This window comes from Gorilla gorilla, chromosome 3 (genome assembly GCF_029281585.2).
Source record: "Gorilla gorilla gorilla isolate KB3781 chromosome 3, NHGRI_mGorGor1-v2.1_pri, whole genome shotgun sequence".
Lineage (NCBI taxonomy): Eukaryota > Metazoa > Chordata > Mammalia > Primates > Hominidae > Gorilla > Gorilla gorilla.
Window position 1 is genome coordinate 135546807 of NC_073227.2, and position 13019 is coordinate 135559825.

At 35.0% G+C, this 13019-nt stretch overlaps 1 pseudogene; it reads left to right on the forward strand.

The window, feature by feature from the left end:
- Nucleotides 1-1373: 1373 nt before the first annotated feature.
- Nucleotides 1374-1710, forward strand: LOC101139039 (small ribosomal subunit protein mS33-like; annotated as a pseudogene).
- The last annotated feature ends 11309 nt before the right edge of the window (nt 1711-13019 follow it).

Below are 13019 nucleotides of genomic sequence, written 5' to 3' on the forward strand. Positions count from 1 at the left end.
CTCAGTCCCTGCTAACCACCATTCTACTCTCTACTTCTATGAGATCAACATTTTTACACTTCACCTATAAGTGAGATAATGTGGTATTTGTTTTTCAGTACTTTGGCTTATTTCACCAGAAGAGGATATCTAGCATTACACAGCTAACATTTCAACTAATTTATTTAAAGATAAAGTTCTTTAGATCATACACCAAAATTTTGAAAGAGTTCCAAATGGTGCCAAAGTAGCATTTAAGGTTGAAACTAAATTCTCTAAATTTGATTTTAAAACATTCAAGTTGGTTAAGAGAAGATCCTCTCTAAATAAAATATGAGTATTCAGCATTTTGACTGAAGGAAGCCTGGTACATTATCACTTAAATGATACCCATTAATTGATGTGAAGAAACAGCTAATATTTTGGGTAAAGGGAATGAAATGAGACACCTATGATTTAAAAAATGGCTTCGTAAACTTTTTAATGCTTTTTAATTCATTTAAAAATTTTTGCTATGCAGAAGCTCTTTAGTTTAATTAGATCCCATTTGTCAATTTTGGCTTTCAGTGTTTTATCAAAAGCTCATTATGAGATTCATAAGAACTAAGGATAGGTGATTTTGTCTATATTTGAGCTAGATCTTAAAGGGAGCAGCATAACTTTTGGAACTTGATAAAGAGATATTCAACGTGAATGAACACCAAAAAAAAAAAAAAGTTACCAGACCTTATGTTTTACTTCTGTCTGCTAAATCTTCTCTACTAAAATCTTAATGAACTTGTATTTCATAAAAGCAGAAAAAAAACCCCAATAAATTTCTCAGTTATCAATCAATTTTGAAGTAACATCTGCATTTAATTATGTGATGTGCATATAAAAGACAATAATGAGTGCTGGAGACTCAATGCTGCTACCATTTCAAAAGAAAACTGTCAGGCCTAAACTGAAGGTTTCAACAAGAAGAATTTTCCTAAATGTTTCTGTCTGAAGAATACAATACCTGAAAGAAAGAGATTTCTAGTAAATAATTTATATGCTCATATTTTAAAAAATCAATGTTAAAATTCAAATTACAAAGAAAATCTGTTATATGGATTAACAGAGAAGGGAATCAATCAGTGAAAAGTTCATATTAGTCATTTTAATAACGAAGTACAAAAGAATAACGTAATGACAAAAAAGTGACTTGTGTTAAAGAGGATGACTTCAAGGAATAGCAATTATTAAATATCTGATTACATATTTTATCAGTTAAAATATGTTTCTTTTTTATGTGTGTTTGTTATAAGAAGCAGGTAGGGGTAATAGTCGCCAGCGTGAGCTAGGAGCCTGGAAGAGGGCGCGGTAGGTGAGGAAGGTCAAGTCCAGAACTCTAGCTCCTTGCCACTCAAGAAATGTCCTCCCTTTCAGAATATGCTTTGCGCATGTCTCCTCTCAGTGCTCGGCTATTTTGTCAAGTCGCCAGGCCTACTGATTCCAAGGCTATGAAAGTGGTGAAATTATTTAGTGAACCTCCCGTGGCCAAGAAAAAGGAAACTTATGACTGATATCCAGATCACAATACTTAACACTGCACTCACGGGGACACTCCAATTTCTTGGACTCTACAGAGATAAGCATCAAGATTTTAAAGATGAGCAAAAAGGACTAAAGAAGCTTCGTGGAAAGGGGAAACCAAAGAAATGAGAAGGGAAAAGAGCAGCAAAAAAAAAAAAAAAAAAAAAAAAATAGGGTTGCTCCCTCAAGAGGGAGAATTTCTTCCTCCGTGGCAGAGAGAAGAAAGTGCATTTATTGCCTTTCCACATATTGCAGGAATGTCATCTTCTGAAATGAAGGTTATTTGGAGAAACACAATCATCTCCTAGTTGAAATCTATTCCAGTTAAATTGTGACTGGTTTGTTGAACACATTCTAACCGTGCAAAACTCTTTTGGCCTTGGCCGTGTAATGTGAGGTTTACCTAATTCTCTAATGAAGTGAATACATAAGTTAATATTTAATGGTTTGGGGTGGGGTGGGATGTTGGAGCAATGGAGAGGAAACCTCATTAACTGAGCGTCCTATAGTGTCCTCATTTCTAGCTTCTTGCTTACTTACTCACCCAGCCCTAAACTTCTTTAATCTAGGGCCCTGCAGCCACTGTCCCCACCACCAAGCTCACAAATTTTCTGTGCCTCTTCACCTACTCCTTTGAGAAATCTATTAAGATGAATTTGCAGGATAAATATCTTTTAACATACTTCCCTTACCTAGAAAGGAAATATTGAATACCTGCTTTATACAAGATACTGGGGCCCTGGTAATACAAGTGATTAGCAAGAGAAATACTCCCTACCTCATGTAAGTTTCTGTCTTGTGGGAGGGACTAAATATTACATAATTACATACAATTGTATTACATGCTACAAAGGAAAAAGCCAGACTTCTATAAGAGTGTGGATGGTTGGGGCCGGGCGCCGTGGCAGACGCCTGTAAACCCAGCACTTTGGGAGACCGAGGCGGGTGAATCAGGAGGTCACGAGATCGAGACCCTTCTGGCTAACACGGTGAAACCCCGTCTCTACTGAAAATACATTAATAATAATAATAATAACAATAATAATAATAATAATTAGCCAGACATGGTGGTGGGCGACTGTAGTCCCAGCTACTCGGGAGGCTGAGGCAGGAGAATGACGTGAACCTGGGAGGCGGAGCTTGCAGTGAGCCAAGATTGCTCCACTGCACTCCAGCCTGGGCAACAGAGAGACTCCGTCTCAAAAAAAAAAAAAAAAAAAAAGAGGTCCAAACCACATTAGGGAATTAAAAAAAAACCTCCCTAAAGAAATGATATGTAGGGGCTGGGCACGGTGGCTCATGCCCTATAATCCCAGCACTTTGGGAGGCCAAGGCAGGCAGATCACCTGAGGTCAGGAATTCAAGGCCAGCCTGACCAACATGGAGAAACCCCGTCTGTACTAAAAATACAAAAAATTATCCGGGCGTGGTGGTGCATGCCTGTAATCCCAGCTACTCGGAAGGCTGAGGCAGGAGAATCGCTTGAACCCGGGAGGTGGAGGTTGTGGTGTGCTGAGATCGCGATAAATAAGACGTAGCCAGAATAAAAATGGTGAGAAAGGTGTTTGAGGCAAGAGAATACCATTTGCAAAGCCCTAAGATATGAAGAAATTGTCTATTCAAGGAACACTGACTTGTTCATGGTTGGCCATAAGAAAATAGAGGCCAGATCATGAAGGGCTTTGCAAATTCTGTGAAAAAGCTTGAACATAACCAGAGGTTATTTCTGTGAGAGATGACTATTGTATAGATTTGAGTAGCTAGCTGCTGGTTTTATTGTATTCTAGCAATGAGTTTCCAAAGAAACTGTGAGGGCTTCTCTGATTTTTTTTCCCAAGAGTTGTTCTGAATCTTTAGCATGTCCAGTAAATCTTTTTTAATATATGTGCTGCCGAAGCAAGCACAATTTTTAATACTTTTTATTACTGTGGTAAAAACATAGAATTAATCATCTTAACTATTTTTAAGTGTGCAATACAATAGTGTCAACTATATGCATGTTATTGCACTAAAGTACTTTTAATCCCTGTTTCTAGCTCTCAGGTAAAGAGAACACAGTGCATAGGCAGGAGTATGTATAGCAATACTCCAGCCACAATTTTCTTTCTCTGTAACATTGAATGATTCCTGAACTAGAAAGAATTCCAGTACATATGTTTAAACGAATGATCCTTTTAAAGATACCTAATCCAGATGGTATGGCTAAGGCCTATTTTATGGCCTGTTAAAAAAATACTAAACTAAAATTGGGTGGTTTGTATCTGATAGAAGTGAATTCCAGCAGAAGGCTGAGAATTCATTCATTAAGAATTCTTTACTGAGCACCTGCCATGTGCCTGACACATAATAGTTGTAGAGGATACAGAGACCAATAGACTCAGTCACTAAGATTGTGTGAATGAGCATGTGTGTTTTACAAAGTATTGGCAAGATCCCAGAAATTTGCTTAGACAGGTGCAGATGCACTGTTACTCTTGGTCAATGCAGCCAAGCCAGGTGTGTGTGGATGATTACCCCAGGAGGTTGGGCTGAGAAACAGGCTCTCAGCCTGAACCCAGTGTAGCTAAGTAGATGTTTGAATTATGTGATCTCTAATTACTGGAAAAGATCTGAATGTAAAAAGAACTTAGGACAATTAGCATGATATTTTAAAGAGAATTACTGCAATAAATAGTAACAGCAGACCTGAGTTAGAAAAGAAGTAAAGAATCAATGTATTGGTTTGCTGATGGAAGAGCTTCAATGAGATCTCAGACTCTGACCCTGCAATGAGCCTTGGCAATGGTTAACATGGAGGTTTGTTGATAATGCAGCAGTAGATTAGTGTGCCACTGCTCCAGGCTGAAAATCAAAAATGAAAGCTAAAATTTATTTCTACATAAGCTATAACTTCAAACCAACTGATAGAGCAAGTTGTGTGACTCAAAACAGCCTGTACTGAACTACGATGGACCAGCTGGAAACATTAACAGAAGAAAAGGAAAATTTAACTCTTGACAGCAGAGAAGTCAAGAAATTTCAGGACACCAGTGACCAAAGGTTAAGATGAAGACTAAATGCAATCAGAAAAAAATATTTAACTCAAAGCTTGGACTACCTAGTTTGTTTAATTGGATTTCTCTGGTCAAAACTAAACTATTGGTGCTTTCTAATTGGGTTCATTGTGCATAGACCATTTTGCCCTCAATTTCAGCATTGCATAGTAAAAAGACTGGGCTTTGTATTCAGAAGTCATGGGTTTGTGACATAGTTTACTTACTGTTTATGTGACTAAATCACTTACCTTCTCTGGGCCTCTTTCCTTCTCTATAAAATCATAATACTTCATTAGATTAATGGAATATTAAGGTATTTGTGAAGAGGAATCTAAATTATAAAAGGTTAAACACATCTGCTAAAAATATAAACTTCTCCACATTTACAAGCAGCACGATAGATTCAGGAAGAAGAGGCAGATGAGAGATAACATCTTATTGTTTCTGTAATTATGGGCTCCAGAAGTTTATTTTTCTAAGCACCGTATATGTGTATGTGTTTCAAAATAAACATAAGGCATCATATATTTTAACATATAAAACCATAATGCTTGTATTTAAAAATCATCTTCCAAGAAAGAATAAACCAAAATTTGAAATTCAAAAAAAGAGGCAGGTGGGCAGTTTTCAGTAAATAACAGAGATTAACAGAAAAATTTATTTGAAATTATATTAGACTTTTCTTAGAAAGAAGTTAGATAGCAGATAGTTGTATTCCTGTAAGATAACAACAGATAAAATGTAATCAATTTGATGAAGCGTGACATTAGCTTGACTATAATATACATGTCACCTAGAATATTTATATTTCTAACAATACATCTAAAATGTATAGTTTCCAGAAACCTTATGTTTCTCTGGAACCTTAATAAAATCTTTTGAAATTATGGGCATGGCATGTTGATTTAACTGTGACACTTCTTAACAATATATATCTTTAGGACAATGACTGATTCAACTGTTTCCCCCCAGTATCAGGTAGTATAATTGGTTCCTTCCATAATCAATGATTAGTAAACATTCGTTGAATCAAGTAGAAAATACTCAGTACTTTCTAGTTAATCTGTTGAAGTTCTAAGAAGAGAGAAATTAAATTTCATGCTACTACCAAGAGTCCCTGGAGTTCTATGTAGTTTTAATGAGTTACCAAAAGCAATATAACTGTATAATTTTTCTCACTCTTCTAATTCAATACTATAAAAGTAATTTTCATGTAATAAAAAAGGTGTATATAACAGTGAATTTAGTCTATTACTCAATTCTTATGCAAATGACCTAGTCTCATTGTATATATCCTTCCAATACATTTTCACATTCACTAAGCATTCTTTCATTTAAAAAACAACTGGACATATGTTTTACAACATGATAGCTATTGGGGATACAAGAGGAGTAAGCTGTGATAGGCCATTATTAAGAAATTCTGAATAGAAAAGGAAACACTCACTGAAATAATAAAATATATAATATGTTAGGTATAATGATAGAGGTATACACAATGTTCTCTCTGTCATCAAGAATGAGAACCTAGTAATAGCAACTAATACCTACCTAATATTAAATGTGTTCCATGTACTGTTCTAACTTCTTTACAATTATATTCACATTTATGACATATAGTTATTGGGTCAAGAATAGATATATGTGAAATAAATGAGAATCTCAGGACTCTTTCTTATAATGCCAAGAGAGAATAGAATCGCTTTCTTGGCAAATCTTGGTGTACATAGAGTATACCTATTTTGACATGTAAGAGAAAAAGCCTGAGAAGAAAGCCTGTCTGAAGCTGATAGAGCTGAGGGAAATTGGAGTGAATTCACAGACCAGAAGCCACTGAAGTAAGCTAACTGTGAATCTTGCTCTATTTCTAGACTTTCAACTGCTTGAACCAATACATTCCCTTTTTAAGTGAGATTGAGCGAGGTTTTCTAAGACTTGTTACTTGAGTGGAAAAGGACAATTGGTTTAAATACCATGATTTTTTCATGTGATTTTCAAAGCCCTCCCAACTTTACACATTTCTCCTTCCCCTAATAAATTCCAACCCACCTACTAAGATTGAACTCAACTCTAATAACCTATATTAAGCCTTTCATGATCTCTCCAGTCAGAAGTAATTAATTACCTCTTTTCCCTCCATTGTATCTAGTGGCACTGATTTAACTGTCTTGTATTTTAGTTAGCTGTTTTTCATAAGAATTCCCTTACTGGCTTTGTGATTAGAAAGATAAGGTTCAAATGTCAATTTCTCCAGTTATTAGTTGGAAGTTCATTAAACTTCTTTGACTTAGAACTTCTTCATATCTGTAAAATAGTGATAATAAAAATTAAATTATAAGATTAAATAGGATGAAATTAGATAACACATGTTATGGATTGAATTGTGTCTCCCACAAAAACATATATATTAAAATTCTAACTCCCAACAGCTCAAAATGTGACTTTATTTGGAAGTGGAGTCGTTGAAGATGTAATTGGTTAAGAAGATATCATACTGGAGTAGAGTGGGCCTCTAGTCAAATATGATCGGTTTCATTATAAGGTGACAGACATGTGAGGAAAGAGAGACACGCAAGGAGAACACCAGAACACCATGTGACAACGGAGGCATAAATTGGAGTTATGCAGTTGCGAGCCAAAGATCAGCAGAGATTGCCTGCAAACTACCAGAAGATAGGATGAGACAAGTAAGGATTTCAGAGGGAGTATGGCCTTTCTAATGTGACAGGAAATTGGTCCCGATCCAGACCCAGAGAGAGAGTTATTGGATTTCACACAAGAAAGAATTCAGGGCGAGTCTGCAGTGCAAAGTAAACGTAAGTTTATTAAAAAAGTAAAGTAGTGAAATTACAGCTACTCTATAGACAGCATAGGGTGTTCCCAAGAGTAAGAAGACCCACTACCACCTGGATTTTCTACTTTTAGACTTCAGAACTATGAGACAATAAATTCCTGTCATTTTTAGCCACCCAATCTGTGATACTTTGTTAAGATAGCCCTAAGAAACGAATACAGCATGGAACATACTGCTTATTGTTGAGCAAAAAGTTAAACAACAGTGAGTTTATCTGAAACTTACTAGGTAGGCAATAAATACCAGCTAAATTTTAAAAGATTTTATTGATCTCTATATTGTTCTCAGTACCTAACACCCACACATAAACACACATGCGTACACACACGTTTATTATATAGTATTTATATGTATACCGTATTCATATAAATATACACTAAATATACTGTATATGTTTGTGTAACATGTATTTATTTTCTTATTTATCTGTATAACAGTTTTTCAATGTATATTAAGATCAACATTGTCCTTTCAGGTCAAGGCTGCATGAACGTCTCTCCCCACCTCTTCTCTTTCTGATACATTGATACTCATGGTCTACCAGTCTTCCATAAGAATAGCAACATGACAGCAATGACATCTATTTCTTCATGACTCTACACCCGTTTTATCTTGCCACTTGTAGAAGAAAGTTGGCATCATTGAACATTACCAGGATTTATTTTATAAATGGGCCAGCAGCTAACAAATTAAAAAAGACAAATTAAAACTTTAAGTTAGGGCAGTCAGTTTAAGTGTCACAGGACTCAATGTTCTCATGGCCTAACAGATTGTAATTATTTCGTTTTGTTAATTGTTGGAAGTGTATGAATTGTGGAAGAACATTTTAAACTGTATTAAATCATATTTAAAGTGTACTGTGCATTTAGCCTGCATATAGTATAATTTATTTTGAATGTCCAGTATTAAAGAAAATCTTTTAAAGAAGACTGATAATAGAACTATGTCCTTCCTTTGAACTCAGGCCCAGATTCATACTGGACCATACACCATTAAATTTCATGAGTCTCAAGCCTTTGGACTCAAACTAAAACTATACCATTGGCTCTCTTGGGTCTCCAGCTTTCCAACTGCAGAACATGGGAGTTCTGAGCCTCCATAACCACATAATCCAACCCCTTATAGTAAATATCTTTGTATATATGTATCCTATTGGTTTTGTTTCTCTGGGAAACCCAAACTTACATACACTATATGAATATTATTTATGAAATTCCTTTCTTGCCTCAGTTTTTTCAAATGGAAAGCTTTTGATCTGAATTACTTAAGCATGTGAAGCTGTATCCACTAGTGAATTCAGGTATACATTCTGGATATGAGGAAATGTGAATTCTGAGTACTCTATAAATTCTGGCACCTGAAGTTATATAGATCATATACACTGGAGTCCTAAATTGTGCACCAAACCATTTATATATGGCTGTCTCAAGCTGTAACCACTGATATAACAAACCATATATTGCGCAGCAGCAACTGGAGCCTTGAACACTGTATGAATAGTTTAAAGAGGTACATTTTGCCTGCTTTGAAGTAATGTCTGAAGTTGTATACACTGAAAGCATGTAATCTGAAATCTTGCACGTTGAACACATTGCCGTCTCAGGCTCTACCTTGAAATATTATTAGCCTTGTTTATTTTTGCTTTTTTTAAACACTAGCATCTAAAGCTATGTAGACAGAGCTTTCAATCTTTATTAATTTTTTTCCCTTTCATCCAGAGGCATAGTTTTAAGGGCCTATATTTAGGCATACTCACATGTGTAGGTCAACAGTCTGGGTTTTATTTCATTACTGACTTTTAAACATCTGCAATTTTCCATGGCTTATTAGCTTAGTTGGGTAGTGTCTGATGTTAACATGATCAACGTTGTGCATTCCATGTCACTATGAAAATGATTTCTGGACCTTCTTCCTTGTGTTTCTTCCTTCCTTTCTCTCATAATTGTATCTACTCAGACAAGTTTTCTCATTAGTATATGCCCAGGTACTAAAAAGGAATCTCGCAAAAAATATGACTATGTATACAGAAATTAACAGAACTACTGCTAAAAATCTATAAAGAGTAATCACGTTTCCTATTTCAGTTCAGTTCAGAAAGCCTACAATGAGAACTGGGTGATGTGCTATCAAAGGACACAAAAATTAATCATGTCCAAGTTATCCAAAATTTGCTTGTCAGACAAACAACTATAAAGAAGGCCATAAGACCAGTTAGACTATTACAAGTACTATAGTGACTTATTAAAGCCAGTTGCTTAAGATCATTTAGATTAAAGCTATAAATATTTTGGGGGATGAGTGAAGTAGCACGTAGATAAGCGCCCTTTGACAGGTCTTTGAGGATGCTCTGGACCTGGATAAGAAGTGGTATATCAGTCAAAGCTCTTGGTCACAAGCCAAATTACCTCCTAGAGTTTACAAATTTAGCAAGTCTGGATAGGATGTACTTATACTAATTAATTAATCAGTCTATTTGTCAATTAATTAATTACTTATTACTTTTGCTAGTCTAGCAATCTTAGAAGGGGTATTTAGACGTAGGACAGGGAAAACTATGGCAAATGACCATTGACACACAAAATATTAAGCCATAGGCTTTAAATAACTTTAAAAATGAGACTATCAATATAGTTTTCATAAAATTCAAATTTCAGTGAAATCTCATGTATAACTTTAAAAAGAATCATAAGATAATAACTTGTGTATTTATGTGACTCTAGAGTTTTCTGCTCATTTGTATATTTAAAGATAAACTACATAGGGTTTTCTAAAAATAGGGTTCTCTAGTCTTCAAAATGAAAGCGCAAGAAATACTAAGTTTCTAAGTTTAGTACTGTTTTTCTGAAGCTGTATGGCACACTAAAAAGATCTGTGTGTGAAGTTCTACAAACACTCACTACTCTACAAGAAATAACTGACATCGAATCTGAAGAACTTATATTCACAGTTTCACAAATCATGTAAGAATAGTCCTTGGGGAAATACTAGATCTTTGTTGAATAATTCTGATAACTTGAATTTCAATCAGATATCAATTTCCTGCCAAAGAATTGTCTCTATTATCTAATATAGTTACTTCCCTGGCAAAACCTATTAGATTCAAAAGGTCGAAATTTTGGATGCTTCTGCTTTTATTTAATAAGTATTTAAATGGGCTATCTATTGGAACTTATTTTAAAAGGGTACATAGACATTTTATTCCTACAGCTATTAGAGTTACTTTCATAAACATCAGTTTATTTCCTCATAGAGGACATTTGAACTTCTGGATTATAGCACTGTTATACTGACTAGCCAACCTGTGAAGAACTGCTCTTGAAATGTCCCCCAAATAGTGTGCGGGGAAAAAACAATCAATCCAAAAACATCTTTATTAAGGAATTCTGTAGTAAGAAATTACTCTTTTGAGTATTACACATTTCACCTCTCAAATAATTAACACCACATATTATCCTAAAATGAACAGTACCCTGGACTTTATTATATCCCAGGATTTAGGATTGGAATTTGTGATAACAGATATTAAGTCACAGAAACAGTATCTGTAGATAGAAAAGAATAGGTATGTGAAATGAAAATGTGTAAAGGACAAGCATGATATCCACATAGAGGAAGTCACAGAGAAAATGAATCAAGATAACAGTATTATTGTGAGGCACAGAGATACAAGAAAGGCCTCATCAGCAAATATAATCTGTAAAGATTAAGAATTTTAATTTTCTTCAACAGTAAATAGCACTGTCACATTCCAGAAAACAGTGAATGACCTTGGTAAGCATGCAGTGTCCATGTGAAAAGAAGGAAGTAGTGAAATTAGTTGTGAGGTGAAGCTGTGAGGGTAGACAAACAGGTGGATAAAAAATTTTGAGCACAACCTATATTTATATAATATGATAAAAATGAAGAGTCATTATAAATGCTTTGCAAAGACTGGCCTGATAAAATGAAGATTGTTCTAATACCTGAGCAGAAGTTATATTAAACTTGAATTAGCTAATTTTTCAGTTTGGTTGGGAGAGGCCTATAGTTGACTTTTTAAATGAAAGATTTGGGAGAATTAATAGTTAATATTTTAGCATACATTACTTCTGAGCTGAACCTTAAGAAAAAAACAGAATAGCAGTGTCAAGAGGTTACAGTATCTCTGGAATACATTTAGGTTGCCATTTCTTCCAGTAACGTCCTCAGCTACAGTTCACCCAATCAACCCTCACAGTGTTGTCCATAGAACTACAGACAAGTACTTTGGGAAACTATTAATAATGACCATGGAAGCAGGCAGGACTCATTTAAGAGGCAAAATCAACATAATTTGGTAAATTAGAGAAAAATAAGTAAATTAGTAAGCATAGAGGATGAGAGTGTGGTGGTGAGATTTATGTTACTGTAGACAATATTAAGAAAATAGTTGTTTTGTATATACAAATGATGAGTTTATAGTCACCATATACTTCCAAGTACTTATTTTATATGTTTCCTAAGTACACATTTTGCTATTGCTATTGATTCATTGTTCTATTTGATTTTTTTGCTGTGATTTCTAATGACAGTTGGAAATAAAGTGCTGTGCATAGTTGAAAATGTGTGGGATTACAAAACAGTCAAGGACCCTGGGTCCAGTTACAGCTCCCAAATTAATCCTCTGAAACTTTAGCCAAGGCACTCTCCCTCTCTTTGCCCAGATTTGCCATTTATTGAAATTAGGTATAACATTTGGTGGTCACTTAACATATACAAATGAGTAATGGCACTTTTGAGCCTGACAAGATTGCAAGCAGATTTTTACTCTATGGGTTTATATTTGTGCTACATTTCCATTAAAGCTCCCTTTCCTCAGTATCCTTCCAAGTTTTGCTCATGTGAGCTTCTCAGTGAGGACTTCCCTGAGCAATTGTGCTGAAAATTTGTTCCTACTCCTCTCCACCCTCATCCTTCCTCATGCTTGCCTTTTCTCCACACTTCTTACACATGATGTAACTTACAAACATACTTTATATGTTTGTACAACACAGAATATTACATGAATGATATACCTGGAATTATGCAAAAGGAATGCAGCATAATGATTTGAAGGTTAGCCACAATGACAAATTGAACTCAGATTAAAAATACTTTTATAGAGTGTATTGTTAAACCAGCAACATAAAAGATAGCCATATGCAGGGGAATAAGTCATTGACTTCTTACCTCCCTCCAGTGACATAACCGGAATTCAGTTCATCTTGGTGGCATATAAAGAATAAGAAATCTAAAAGTCAGAATAGCCGTGAACTGGGGCTTGTCTATATACAGAAGTGATCCCGAAGGACTTCTCATAAAAAAGACATGAACTAATTTAGAAAAAAAAAAAGGATGTAAGATATTTTGAAAAGAGATAGTATTGGACCTGCATATAACCTGACACCTATTAAAATATTCATGGAATATTAAAAAGACAAAAAATTTCACAAACTCATAAATGTAAGAGTTTTCAACCTTAGCACTACTGACATTTGGGCTGGAAAATTATTTGTGGTGAGATGCCATCTGTTCATTCTAGGATGTTTGGCAGCATCCCTAGTCTTTACCCAGTAGATGTCAGTAACACTCTCCCT